At 42.3% G+C, this 13,507-nt stretch overlaps 1 protein-coding gene across 1 annotated transcript in view; it reads left to right on the top strand.

Annotated features, from left to right (window-relative positions):
• PLCB4 (phospholipase C beta 4) overlaps nt 1–13,507 on the top strand; it is a 388,300-nt gene that overhangs the window by 44,075 nt on the left and 330,718 nt on the right. The gene's annotated exons all lie outside the window — the stretch shown is intronic.

The raw sequence follows: 13,507 nt of genomic DNA on the forward strand, positions 1-13,507 counted from the left end.
TTGTTGGTTGTCCAGCCCCTAGTGATGTTGATGTAATTAGCCTTGGATATGCCCTGGGCTTCAGAAGTTTAAAAAAATTTCCCAGGTAATTTTATTATGCACCCAACTTTGAGAACCACTGATGAAGACAATTAGGTCCATTATAATTACTCGTGCTGACATTTCCAAAGTCCTGTAATAGTTTACTTCTTGGTAATTTTATATTTCTTAACAATTTTGCATTTCAGTATAAATAATAAATTAGTACTTATAACTTTGTTGAAATTTGTAACTGCTATATGGTAATTTAATATCTCGCTTTTTAGTGACATTGTATAGCCTTGTTTTCTTCCTTCTTCCTCCCTCTTGACCTTGAAACTCAGATGAAATATCATAGAGAAGCAGTTGCCATTCTTCATGTTGGAGGAAACTGGAAGGAAGCCATGTTTTTGATAGTTTGCCCACAACGATACAAATTTAGAACTTTTCTCTTGGTTCTTGCTGTGCTTCTCCTGTTTCCAAGATGCACATACTTTGAATTCTTTGTGCCCAAGAGAAAAAGTAGCAAGAGTGTCCATAGTCCCAGATAGTCCTTTCAAGAGGTTCGTGGTTACTTTCAGGTTTTTCATTTCATTACAGATGTAATAGTATATTTGTTATGAATATGTTGGTTAAGAAAGAGAAGTAAACGAGGTTTTGAATACCTTCTTACCATGTTCCCTTCCCATGTCCTCTGCTTCCTCCCCCATTCCTTCCACAAGCTTTTTGTTTGCTTGTCCTATGTTTCCAGATAGTTCTGAGATGAGGTCTTGGTCACCAGTCAGAATGGCCTTGCTCATGACTGGTGGTTGGAATGACTTTTGCCATTATTTTAAATATGGAGGCTAGGAACATGGGCCTCATTCATTCCATGGCACCGCATGTCCAGCACTGAATTTTTGTTTTGTTTTGTTTTGTTTTTGTTTTGATAACCAGTTTGTGAAAGTTCAGGATCCAGTGACTTCTGCCACTGATTAGGTAAGCTCTGCTCTAGGATGGACATGCTGGGCCGAGGCAATAGCTCTCCAGAGAGGGATCCAATCATTCGGAGCCACAGAATTTTAGGTCACTATATTCTGTTTCGTTTCAAGAGGGAATGTGGGGGCAAGAAGACATTGTCAAGATGATATAGATAGCACAGCCATCCCATTCCTGTTTTTCTGTTTAATAAAACTAAAGCTGAGAGCCATTTCTTAATTCAACAGTTGATTATGGTGTGTGGAATGCCCTAGGTCTGTCTCCCTCTCGTGGAGGTGCCGCTGGGTGTAGGGAATGAGGAAGTGAAATGATTTGCCCCAGGAGACACATGAAGTTACAGCAGGAGCAGAACTACAAAGCCAGTCCCTATTTATTTTCTGAGGTATTACTTTATAAAAAATTTCCAGTCTTGATGTTTTTGTAGGTGTATCCTATAATAGACATTTATACAAGATTTATGAGTTTGAAAATAATTGACTATACGTATGCTGTCAAATCTAGGAAATTTCATTTAAAATAGGTATCTAATAGCCACTTGGTTGATAGATTAAATTCTTAGTTTCTGAAAGTTATTTTCTTTATGATGATGCAAAATGCCTTTGGCTTTTTGTGAAAATACACCAAAGAATGGAATTCAGTGTCCATTCAAGTAATGGGCCTCATTATTTATATCCCTTTTACTGCTGCAAATCCTTAGCAAACTTTAAAATTGGGCAAGAAACTTAAAGGACTTTATCTGAGTTCATTTGACAGATGAGGATATTGGAGGCCTGGGAAGGTGGTTATTTCTGAGGTTCACAGAGCTAGTTCAAAGCCAAGTCAGAGACTTGCAAGTCATATTTTTTACTTCAAGTTCAGTATGTTTTTTTCTTTGGTGCAGAGTAAAGTAGGCAGAGTCTGTATCACACACATGCACGTGCGCATAACTCTTACACGTTCTTTGTGGCGAGTCTATTCCAAGAGGGGTGGGTTATGACTCACGCATTGTCTTAGGTGCTTCTCCCAAAGCTGGCCTGAGACAGGGATTGGAGCGCAAGTAGCAGTCTCCGGAGGTAGTCCCTGGAGGCAGGAGTGGGGGAGTGGGGCAGTGAGATAAGGAAGGAAATGCAGCCAGTGTCGGATGTGCTGACAAGCTGATTCCACTGAAGGCAACTAAGAAGACTGCTGTTTGCTGGAGACTGTAGAATATACTTCACAGTAGTCCTCTGGAGGGGGCGGGGGGGGGGGAGGATCTGGGCTATTTATTTACCAATTCTTATGTCACACTCTGCGGGTTATTCCTGGAGGTCTTAACTCCCAGCCACTTCCTGCTGTAAGGTCTCTTTGATGTGCTTGGGGACTAACACAAACGGAATGTAGAGAGGTGACTCCTGCATGCCCAGAAAGAAATGGGAATGGATGTAAGTGGAGCGTTTGCGCATGCCATGTGATTCTATCAAACACCATGTCTTGGCTCTTTGTTCTTTCCATCTATACTCCTAGTGCTGTAGTCTGGGAAGGATGGGGCTGAGAATTAAGTACCGATGAGGATTCTGGCTGTGTTGGCTTTACTCTGTTTGCCCTTCCAGGTCCACTCTCCATTTTCTCTGGCCTGCTGTTGTCCCTCAGGGGGAATGTCCCTCAGGGGGAATGTGTGCTGCCTTGGTGGGTTACCCTGCCCTCTGGCTTCTGGTCGCATTCATGCATCTGGCGGCTGTTGCGGGAGATTGCAGGGGGAGGACCATGAGGTTGGCCTGTTCATTCCTCCAGGTCTCTTCTTGCCATTGGGCTGATGGCTGCCTCTATGGCCCTTCTGGAAGCCATAGTCCGTCAGATGGCCCTCTCCTATAGTTCCTCTACTTTCTCTGGGTCCCTATAGCTCTGTCCTCATACCCCTTCAGGCTTAGGGCACTTCACATTCCCTGGCTGTCTTCCCTCCACCCCACCCTCAAATAATCCCTTATTAAACGCCATCAGTTGTGTCCTGTGAGTGTTCCATCTGTTTCCAGCTAGGACCCTGACTGAGATACCATCTTTGAAGACTTTGCTCTCTAGACAGAATTGGATGAGATGAAACAGCCAGAGATGTTATGAAGATATAACATAATGAAGTGTAAATTGTACTTGAGCCCTAAGGACACTCAGCATGTAGGATGCATTAACAAAAGAAGGGGTACTTATTAAAGAAGACATTTTTGGAGGGGTGCCTTAGGTTGTAATTAATCATCTTTTTTTTTTTTTTGTCTGCTCTATGGGTAGCTCTGTTTGAGTAGTGAATTGAAAATTAGAAGTTCTACCTTATTATGACCATGTGTGCAGTTAATTATAATGTATTTGACTCTATAAGGTGGAATAATATGTAATTCACACAAACAGAAGGGTGAAATGGATCTATCCATCTGGAAATTTCAGAATTCTCTCATGTATTCTAATTTTAGATAAGTACATCTTTCCCTCTTAATTCCTTATATTTCTTATCCCTCTAATGGGTTATAATCCATTTTTTGGAGAGTTTTTAAAAAACCTCATGTGAAAGGCATTTCAGGCTGCTTAGAATAAGGCACTATAATGGCAGAAAGCACTCACTCCATACATATTTACATAGGGCCCCTTGTGATTTAGGCACTTTGCTAAGCACCATGGAGTTAATAATGAATAGTATTTGATCACTGCTTTCAAGGAAATCACAGTGTAGTTGGAAAAATAGAAGTTCAACCAAATAATTATGATAACTATTTTAAGTATTATAGGCATATCAGAAGATTGTGTGTACCTAAATGAGGGTGTAGGCAGGAAAAGGCAGAGAGGTTGGTGAGTGTTGGATAATGCTTCATAGAGCAGGTGATATTGAGCTGGGTCTTAAAGGATGATAGTGGGCTCACCAGGGAGAGAAGGGGAGGAATGGTATGAAAAGAGGTGTGGAATTTCCTGGTGGGTCGGAGAATTAGTGACGCATAGGATTATTTGGCCAAGTGCTGGTGGCCTTTGGAGAGGTGCCTGGACTCGAGGCCAAGGGACAGAATAGTTATCTAATCCTTACCACTCATCATTTAAAATAATAGACAGCACATACGCTTTAAAAACATAAGGAATGAAGGCAAAACAAAACAAAAATAATGACTTTAAGAACCTTAACATATTGCTAGACCTCAAGGAGCACATGTTCTAAATACGGAGCAATGCGTGTTTTTAATTTGCGAGTGTCTCAGAGTCAGGGGACAGACTCATTGATACCTTCTCTCAGTGTGTGCCTTTACTCAGATTTGTAGGCACTTACACCAAATTTATCACTATAGACTCTCCTTGCATCACTTTAGAATTACCTGAAATGTGGAAATATGATGGGTTATTTGGAAATATCGTGGATTATCTTTTCAATTACTAATGATTATATTACCATCTGTAGTCTACAGTCACCTGTTCAGTAGAACATATCTGACACCTTTATTTACCATAAGAGATACTTGAACCTTATTCCTTCTAATTATTCTAGTCTCTAAAATTTGAGGAATAAGTAATCGATACCCTAAGGCAGGTAGTTGGTGAAGACTTACCAGTTCTACACAATGAATTTCTGAGTGCTGCTTACTAAGTCAGACACAGATCAACAAGAATTCCTTTGCAGAGCATGAGCAAAATGGTGACTAAAATACATGGGTGTGAGGGTAGAAACCTTTGTGGATAGAAATCCTTTAAACTGGTTATGTTAAAGGTCATTTTATTGTCAAGAAATTGAGCTTCATGAATTACAAAGAGAGGAACAAAGTCCAGTGAAGTGTCAGGAATGCAGGTGGGAAGGTCCAGAATGAAGCTTGATCTCCCTGTCCAACAGGGGCTGTCTCTGCTTTTCTTTGTATATCTGCTTTACTCATTCTTACTCTTACTCGCTACCTTGCTGTGTATCTGTTTTAGTTATGTCTTGCTTTGTAACAATTACGCCTGAACGTACTGGCTTCAAACAACAACCACTGTTTGGTATCCCTCAGAAGTCTGGGCTGAATGGGCTCTCCTGAGCAGTTCTTCTGCTTTGTGTGGTATTGGCTGGGGCTGCAGTTATCCAAGGGCTCAGATGAACTGGAATCCTCAGGGTGACTCTCTCCCAGGGCAGGCAGAGGATGTTGGCTCTAGGATGGGAGTTCAGCCAGCACGCCAACTGGAGTACCTCAGTTCTCTTCTGTGTAGCGCCAGCCAGTGGGGCTTGGGCTTCCCACAGCATGGAGGCTGGCTCTGAGGAAGGAGCGTTACAAATGTGCAAAAGCAGAAATTGCCAGGGCCCTTAAGGCCAGGCCACAGAAGTCCCAGCTGACTGCTCCCACTGCATTCTATTGGTCAAAGTAGTCATGGGGCCAGCTTCTCGGAGAGGGGAAATAGACTTGACCTGTAAATGGGAAGAGTGACAATTTACACTCAGGGTTTTTGTTTGTTTGTTTGTTTTTGTTTTTCACATAGTTCAACGTGACTAACATGTCCCTCCACTCTCACTATTCATGGAAACTTTTTAGTTCCATGTTTATCATCATTTGGCTGTAGTGTCATCTGTGTCTTAAGAACTCCCAAGTTCAAATGCTCCAAAGTTCGCATGCTCCAAGAAAACATTCATATTGGTTGTTAGTGGTCCAGTCATATGAGAGGGCCAATGGCCTTATGTTACTAAGTCTTTTCTTTGAGGGACTGGGGGTGGGGGGTGGGTTTTCACTAAGGAACTGTGGTCAGAGTAGGCAGTGGCAGGTGAGTAGAGAACATTTGGACACCAAGAATTATTTTATTTTATTTTATTTTTTAACGTTTATTCATTTTTGAGAAAAAGAGAGAGACAGAGCATGAGTGGGGGAGGGGCAGAGAGACAGGGAGACAGAATCCGAAGGAGGCTCTAAGCTGAGCTGTCAGCACAGAGCCTGACACAGGGCTCGAACTCACGAATGGTGAGATCATGACCTGAGCCAAAGTCAGATGCTTAACTTACTGAGCCACCTAGGCATCCCATTGGACACTGAGGATTTGAAGGAAGTCTTGGGGACTGCTCATTTCTCTGAGGCTAGAGATTTCTTTCCATGTTCCACAAAGCTTTACTTGACCTACCTCTGCCTTCTAACTTCTTGAGCCATTCTCTCCCTGCTTTGCCCCCCCTCCACCTTTCTTCTTTTTTTTGAAGTTATTCCAGTACACCACTCTCCCTCCTGCCCTGGTGTCCTTCCATGTCCCGTGACAAGAAGTCTCTTTTCTTTCCTCCCATCTGTCATTTAACGTTTAGTTTACTCTTCAGATCTCAGCTCAAGTATCACTTCCTCAGGGGAGCATGGAACCCTTTGGATTAAGTCTCATCCTCTGTTCCATCTCTGTTTCCTTCGTTGCACTAATTCTAGTTTGTGATTTTATGCCTGTGTGGCTACTTGATCACCATCTGCCTCCCACTGTAGATGCCAGAAGGTAAAGGAATGTGTCTGTCTTCCTCAGGGCCACAGTGGCTGCACATGGCTCACATAAGGTCCTGGCAAGTTATTTGCTGTTTGCATGCATTAAAAATGGGAGGTGGTTACCTTGAAGAAGTAAGGATTAAAAAGGGAGAGAATCTTTATCTTGATGAGAGAAGTTAAGAGTAGCCTGTTTTGGGGACTAAAAGGATGTAATTTCTCAGGGAGTCCCCCTGCAGTAGTGATTTGTGAGTCAGTGAAGCCCTGTCGTTAAGAACATACTGGTGGAAGCTACATGGTAGTTTCTGAGATGCAGCAGGAATTCCTGCCCAGAAATAGACCCTACGTGTCTGATTACATGCCAACTTCATTTTCTTTTTGCTTCTGCCACCACGTGGCCCTAGTTCTATACCCAGAGAGCTCAGTGATGGCCATATTTTGTGACTGGGACCAGAACTGCTCATTCCATTCCTGTTTACTCTTCCATGAAGCCAGGATCTTGTTTGATTATAAGTCAGAGATCGGTGAGATTATCACTTGGGATATGATGTGCCTATGAATGTAATCTCCACAAGATAACCCCAGCCGTAACTTCTCGTCCAGTTCTTCGGGGGCACAGTATCTAAGAACAAGTTAGTGGAATGATCAACATGGCAGAAGAAAAACAGAGAGAGTAAGAAATAACAGACACTTTTAGCCAAAGATTCTGTCCTTTGAATTCTAGGGCTTTTCAATTCCCCACGTTCAGAGATTGAGATAAAGAGTAGGAGAATATTGTCTCAGCTAATTTATTTCACTCGAATAATTGAATTCAGTAAATACACAATGAACACTATGTATATGTATCAATAGAGGTGTGAAAACAGATACAAGTTGGTGTATGACCTTGAAGTTTACTCCTAGCCAGGAGATAGGGCATGTATCTGAGACATGAGGTCCTAATAAAAGGGTTGTGATAGGACCTGGATGGGGGCTGGATTAGTTAGGGGCATTTTTATAGAGGGGGCAGAATTTGAGCTAGTGTCCATGGACGAGAAGATTTAAGAAAGGTTGCACAGAAAAGGGAGAGAGAGGGCATTATTGGCTGGGAAAGCGCACATATGAAAGTTAAAAGTGCAAGAAGGAGGGGTGTCTGGGTGGCTCAGTTGGTTAAGTGTCTGACTTTGGCTCAGGTCATGATCTCGCGGTTTGTGAGTTCGAGCCCCACGTCAGGCTGTGTGCTGAGAGCTCAGAGCCTGGAGCCTGTTTCGGATTCTGTGTCTCCCTTTTTCTGCACCTCCCCCCCCCCTTCAAAAATATATTTTTTTTAAAAGTGCAAGAATGAGCAAGAATGTCTCTTCACACTCCAGAGGCAGTCGAATTCCTGTTGGTAGGGACCAGAGATCAGAGAACAGAGGACTATGGCAAGATCTATAGCCATTGGGTGAGACCCTTGGAGGCCAGGGTGCAGGGAGTGAACCCTTGTAGTCAGGGTAAGTCACATCATAAAACCCGTACTTTCAGAATATTATTTTGACGACAGCCAGCAGGGTGCTTTTGGTGAGAGAGAACTTGGAACCAGCAAGGCTACCTGTGAGATCGTAGGGGTTGGCACCCGAGGGCTGGCAATAGGAACTGAGAGGGAGGGAAGTGCACAAAATAGGGTCAGAGGAAGAACTGGTAGAGTTTCATATCTGGATTCACAGTGGGGAAGACAAAAGAGGGAAGAAACAAAGGGACGCCAACCCTGAATGAATGGAACCAAGACCATGGCTGGGAGTAGATGGTCATGCTGAGGTTGAGTGGACCAGAGGAATGCAGTGTCCTGGAAGCTGGGGCAGGTAACTGTGGGTCAGTTGAAAGATAAAGACTGGAGATAGCAATTAGTGCATCATCAGACCTGTTGGAGTAAATAAACACAGTGAACACAGATTTGGGCTTTGGGCATTTTAACTCAGAAAATATAAAACTTTACCTTCAAATACTGAAATCCAGTTCATCAGTAAACTGTTTGTTCTGAATTCAAAACATATCTCAAATATAATCCGATTCTGTTCCCTTCATCACTACCTCTGGTGCCATCATCATCCTCCTTCACCTGGATTGTGCTGTAGACTCCAAGCTGGTCTCCTTGCTTATGTCCTTGCCCTCCTGCAGTCCATTCTCAAGACCGCAACCCAAGTAAGTGATCCTCTTAATAGAAGTCAGGTCCCGTTGCTCTGCTCCTAGCCTACAGTGGCTTCCTACCTCATTCGAAGCATAGGCTACAGCCCTTATAATGGCCTTCAAGGCCTGGCATGACCCCTTCCATTTTATCTGTGACATCATCCATTACTACTCTCCCTTATCCACTCCATGCTGGCCACCCTTGCCAGCTGCCGTTCCTCACACGCCCCCAGACACATCTCCTGCAGGACCTCTGTGCTCTCCCCTTGCCTGGGAAGCTCTTCTCCGTATCTGTAGGTCTGTAGGACATCTTCCCTTACTTCCTTCAAATCTTTGCTGACTGGGCCCTTCCTTTACCCTCCTGTTTAATGGTAGGGCCCTTCCTTTACCCTCCTGTTTAATGGGGACTCTGGTCCCTTTCTCTACTTTTGCCTCTTTCTTCTGTAGGCTTCAGTGTCTCCTGGTGTCCAGACTATGTACTTATTTGGGTATTGTTGGTCTACCCCAGAATGGAAGTTGCATGGGAATAGGGATTTCTGTCCATATTGTTCACTGTGGCATCCTCAGTGCTTGGTACCCAGTAATCCTTTGTTAAGTGAATGAACAAATTCTGCTAGCAGCTTCTGGTTTTGAATCTTGAGATTGGTTGCCAGTCACTTTTGTCTCTATATCCAGGGATATCAATAAATGTTGACCAAGTGCATGGAACCAGAAATAGGAAATCTTAACGTTTTGCATTATCTAGTTTCAGAAATTTCCTCTGCTAGATGGGCTTTTTGAAAAGTGAAGGGGGGAGGGGTGTAGAAGAATAGTTTTGCTTCATTTAGCTGAGCTTCCACTTTAGGCTTCAGAAGTCACATGGCAGTTTGGCATTTCTTTCATTATTACTACAATTATTAATTGGATGCTATTTAAAAAGTTGGCCCTTAAATGCTCTGCTGATGTTTTAGGAGATTATGCTATACAGGGCACAGAAATTGCTGGGGCTGACCGTATTCATGGCCAATTAAGGAACAGCATTGGCAAGAAGCTCAGGGTGGATTTGGTTGTGCCTTGTGGGAGTCCTGGTGGCAATGGTTCGTGGTCTCTGGGAAGCAGCTGCCTGACCTCCCTTCTGCAGAGGGGATCTGGGTTTGGTTACCTGGTTGGTGCTTTTTATTAAAAAAAGAGAGAGAGTAAAAAAAAAAACCTTGAGTGGTTTAAAGTTGGGGGCGGTTAAAGAGAGAAAGGGAAGAATAAAGTAACGAAATGACTATTTGGGAGCACTTGCTTGAAAAGTGCCTCTGAAGTTCGCTTTTTGTTTTATTTGATATCACTTTCATCTCTTCCCAGGGGATGCAGATGTCTTTTGAAAGAATGCATGCAGAAAAACAGGGTGTAGGAGGCAGAAATGAATTCTTGAAAGTTTAACAGGCTTCCAAAGGACAGAGCTGCTCCAAGAAGCTGGGCTGTTAACACATCTTTAATGTTGAGATATGGGAGAATCCACTAGGGTGTTCCTTATTGCCACCACTGATTCAGTTTATGACAGAACTAAATGGCCAGGTTCTTATTTATATTTTTAGTGGGACTATTTAAGAGTTCAGACAGTAGGGAAAATAGCACAAAGGAACTTGATAAACAGCAACAGCAGATTATGACTTTGCCTAACTTGAGGGTTAAAACAATCCATGGAAAATTGTTTTGGATATTTCTAGCTCGTGACAATACTGTACATCCCTTGTTTTCAAATATAGGGTCTATAAGGAGTCAAAAGAAAGTTCAAATAAAATGAAAGCCCAGAGAACAAGGCTGTATACACACACAGCCAAAAGATCATCCATGTGACATTCCCTAAGATTACTGAATGGTGTCAGTTGGCAGGATGTTTAAATCAATGGCAGAGCTATTTTCCAAGCTCTGCCTAAAAGTGCCAGAGGAATAGTGGGTATTTGGTCTGGAGTAGAAAGCCATGTGAGAAGAATCATCAGAGACAAGACTTTTTTATTGACTTCAAAGTTTCTTATCTGTGTCTGCATTAATTTCTGCCCCCATTGAAGAGGACAACTCATGGAGTAACAAAGCTCATGAACTTGGTGTCCAAGGTGAAAGTGAATGAGAAACAAAATATCTGGAGAGTTTTGTGATGGGAAGCAGGAAATCTGACCCAATGAAAGCTCTCTCCTGCATCTTCGTTTGCTACATCAGAGAAGTCACATTCATTATATAGTGCAGTTCTTGGAATGAGTCCTTCACTTTCAACAAATGGGTTAATAAACTGTTTATCTTCAAAAAGTGAAAGTTACATCTTCAGATGTTCTGTGAGTAGGAAGAGAAAGGCACTACTGCATCCTACTTTTTTTTTTCTTCTGATTATCTATATTTTTGACAAATGCCTTCACTTCAAACAATGTGGGTCTGTATTAATTCTAGATTCATAATGATTAGTCTTATCCAGCTGATGATGGTTATCAACGTTCTTTTTTACCTTCTTTCCTCAGCTATTGCCTAGTGTTTGTAATTATATTTCCTTGATGTTGGGCAGAGGAGAGGATTAGAGAGGATACAGCAAAAATCAGCCTTTTGTATTCAGTGGCCCATCCTGCTTGTTCATTTCCCCACTCATGCATCCACACATGAGCCCATGCGATATTCATTGGCATTATATTGGGCTCTGGATCTAAGATGGAATAAGCTAGGATCTTTTCCATGAAGCAATCTAGATCCAGTGATAGGCATTTGTATATTATCATGTAAATTCTATTATGGTAGGGTCTTGCCATCTGTTCTTGGGTGTTTCGGCGAAATTTTCCAGGCAGAAGTGCTGTCTCCATTGATGCATGAAGGATGAATTGAAGTTAGCTGGATTAATTCTGTGTGTTTGGCCTTGGGTGTGGTGAAGAAATAAGGAGGAGTCTCTAGCAGAAGAAACTCCACCTTCTAGAGGTCACATTTTATGTGAGGGTTGTGTTTCTGAAGTCTTTGCAAATTCAGAACTCTCATAATTCAAGAATAATCCTGACAAAAGATGGTGGGTATTTCTGGTTATCAGCTAATGTGGCGCCACCCTGTGGCCACTCTGTAAACAGAGTTTAGCGTTCCCTAGGTCCAGTCAGCTTCGAAATGTTAAATCTCCAAGAATGTTAATGTTTTGTGTGGATTTAACATTAATTCAAATTAATGAGAGACCATATGATTGCTATTATAGCATATTATTTCAAAGCTGCACAGTTCAAGTTCACATCAAATAACACCAAATTCTGGAGACTTTCAGAGCATTGGCTCATGGCCCATGTGATGGAATTGAAAGTGGTTCATGGATAGTATGTACACCTGAGAGTAGGGGTAAGAAAGAAAAGCGATAGAGGGGAGGAAGAGATTATCAAAGGCTTGTGAACCATGATAGGGGAGCCTCTGAAGAATGTTCAATGGCAGGTCAGCATTAGGCTTTTGTTAAAGTTTGAATCATGAGAAAGTTGATATTAGACTAAGGATATATGGGTTTCAGATATTTTTGGAACATTCCCCTCATTTCTCATTAGACTTTGGATATAAACAATAAAAGCTTTCATGATTTCGAAGTGCCTTTAGGTTCTTGTTTTGTTTATTGTTTTGTTTTTGAAGTGTTCGTTAACTGTCTTGGAAGGGACCATAAAATACGTGGCCTAATAACTAGCAAGAAGGGTGGATAGAAGCTCAATCCAGATGTGGGATCTGAGACTGGGGTGGGGGGGATTTTCTTAGCACATCACACTTGTGGTAAAATACGTTGGGGAAAACATGAATTAGACAAAGTTAAATACATTTATTTACTGTGGGACCACTTAGAGCCTTAAAGGCATTAATTGAGTGTTATGAACCGCTAATATAAATTTTAGGTACGCGGTGTATCCCAGACTTGTTTCATCACTAAAGAACCTTTGATCTGGAAACAGTCATTCCATTCCATCTGGTATCCAAAGAATGTGTATCAGTTATCTACTGCCACAATAATGCTGTGTAACAAGGAACTACAAAATATAAAACCTCAGTAGAACACAATAGTAAAAATGTATTTAGCTTACAAGTTGGGGGTTCAGCTAATCTCACATGTCTGTGGTCAGCTGTGGGTTGGGCATGTAGCTCCTCTGATATTAGCTGTCTTTGCTCCCATGTCTGGAGCCTCCGCTGGCTGTTGACTGATCTAGGATGGCTTTAGGGAGACTCAGATGACTCATCTCTGCTACATAGGTGTCTCATCATCAAGCACATTAGACCTAGCATGTTATCCTGGCCATGACAAAGGAGCAAGAATGAGAAATAGCCCAGTAGTATATGCACTTTTCAAGCATTTGCTTGTATGATGTTTGCTGATATCTTGTTGACCAGAAAAGTTCACATGACCGGTCCCAGAGTGGGAGGGCACTACAAGGTTACATGGCAGAAGGTGTAGATACAGGAAGGGAGAATAATCATGCTCTTTTGGCAATCAGACTACCTGAGAACCCAACTTGAGAATTGCTAGGTGAGATCACAGTCAACTGAGAGCAAGGAATGAGGTCAGATTGTTTCTCAATGCCATGGCCACAGATTGTACTTTTAATTTTGATAAGCAGTCTCCCCAGCAGATGTCCAGGCCATGTCAAGTGAGAGTTCATCTGGTTCTGCACAGGACTTTTATTATCTTTCTGTGGAATCATTTCAGGGCTGAAAGGATTGTGGACATTATTAGCTCCTTCTGGTTGCATCATGTTGGAAATGAGGAAACAGAGGCCCAGAGAAGTTAATTGACCAAACTAAATCCACACAGCTACCTGGAAGCAAAGCTGAGCCTTGAACCCAGATCCTCCCTCAAGCTATTTGGGTTTTAATTACCTCAAAGTAGCTTTTTTTATTGGGGGGAGGGAGGGGCAAGGCAAAATGGGGTTGGAAGGGACCAACATTTCTTCACAATCTTTATGAACAAATAACATTCCTTCTGGAGGGACTAGAGCATAAATAATTTTTAAAATAGATGT

The sequence above is a fragment of the Panthera leo genome, chromosome A3, assembly GCF_018350215.1.
Source record: "Panthera leo isolate Ple1 chromosome A3, P.leo_Ple1_pat1.1, whole genome shotgun sequence".
NCBI classification, from domain to species: Eukaryota; Metazoa; Chordata; class Mammalia; order Carnivora; family Felidae; genus Panthera; species Panthera leo.